The sequence below is a fragment of the Etheostoma spectabile genome, chromosome 8 (assembly GCF_008692095.1).
Source record: "Etheostoma spectabile isolate EspeVRDwgs_2016 chromosome 8, UIUC_Espe_1.0, whole genome shotgun sequence".
Classification (NCBI taxonomy): Eukaryota; Metazoa; Chordata; class Actinopteri; order Perciformes; family Percidae; genus Etheostoma; species Etheostoma spectabile.
In genome coordinates this window covers 14,498,904-14,500,287 of record NC_045740.1, presented here as the reverse complement: position 1 = coordinate 14,500,287, position 1,384 = coordinate 14,498,904, and the positions used below count along the sequence as shown (strand labels likewise).

At 37.6% G+C, this 1,384-nt stretch overlaps 1 protein-coding gene across 3 annotated transcripts in view; it reads right to left on the bottom strand.

Moving 5' to 3' along the window:
• Positions 1 to 1,384, bottom strand: part of abhd2b (abhydrolase domain containing 2, acylglycerol lipase b) — an 11,505-nt gene that overhangs the window by 1,855 nt on the left and 8,266 nt on the right. The window lies entirely within an intron of this gene.

Sequence of the window (1,384 nt, the reverse complement as noted above, 5' to 3'; positions counted from 1 at the left end):
TGGTCAGTACAAGGCAGGATTAGCTGGGAGATTTCTTCTAAACAAGGGCAAACTTGGGGAATACCTGCATAACAGGGACATGTGAGTAGTTCTTTTGTAGATTATGGTGAACAAGTGTGTGTTATAGAAGTGTTTTGCCATTGAGAATGAGCTAGCATTTTAATAAATGAATGAGTAGTGACAAAAAAAGAATTTTAGCAAAGACTTCCGGATTTTATAAAGCCTAACAGTGACCCCAAATGTATGATTTGCACAGGATTGTGAACTTGTGCAGGGTTTGAATTTCAATACATCAACTGGGAGGTGAAAGGATATTTTAGGATTAGGCAGGTGGGCACTATTTGGCACAACCACAGAAACAGATTGAGCTGTACAGTCTTTACCAGCACTAACTGTTGTGTAGCAGTGACACGTTATTATGTCACGTTGGTTTCCAGCCATTTGGTAATTCAAAACACTTTATTAGTCCCCAGAGGACAATTTGCAGAGGCCCATAGAGTGGTACAGTAACACAATATAGGTAAGAATTTAGCATTATACACAAAGATAACACAAATAAAATAAATATAAAAACTACTCTACGAGCCGGCCGGTCACCACTCAATCATTGACCCGGAACCGGAGGCTCCCTGATCTTGTTAATGTGAAGGTACAGTAAATAATTAACTGCTACGTGGAGGGGACTGACTGTCAGACAGTGGCCAAGATGTTTGGTTTCCACACAGAAATACACCGTCCTCCTTTCCCTTTCTGTTACTCCACACTACCTACACATACTCTCCCCTACCTAACACTTTGTGTGGATGCACACCAATTCATCCGAACATGTGGGTTACCCTATGAGCACTTAAACCAGCATCAGTGTCTCTAACTCTTAGAGTGTTTTGCAGAATATTGAATATTGTCACCAAATCTTCCAAATCTATTCATTGAAAAAGCACATTTTTTTAAGAACTAAGAAAGCCTGTGACAATATGTTTATCCTTTGGGTTTTAAGTGGGTTTCTATGTGTAAGAGGTCTATACAGCAAAGTATTATCCTTAAATTCAGGGGATAACACAGTTCAAACTTAATCAGCAAAACATTATGTGAATGTTTAGACCTTGTACAAGTAGTTACAACTTCGTCACTGTAAGTGATGAAGGGAAATATGTAAAAAAAAAAACTATAATTCATGCATTTTCATTAACTTGATTTAGAGAACTAGTTTTAGAATTTCACTTGTCAAAGTTATTAATCACACGGATTTACATGCATAGGGGCCAATGCATGTGACCTACAGAGGCAAGACAAGGCAACAGGCACAGTACACCCACGCACGCACAAACACACCTCTCTCATATATATATATATATATATATATATATATATATATATATATATA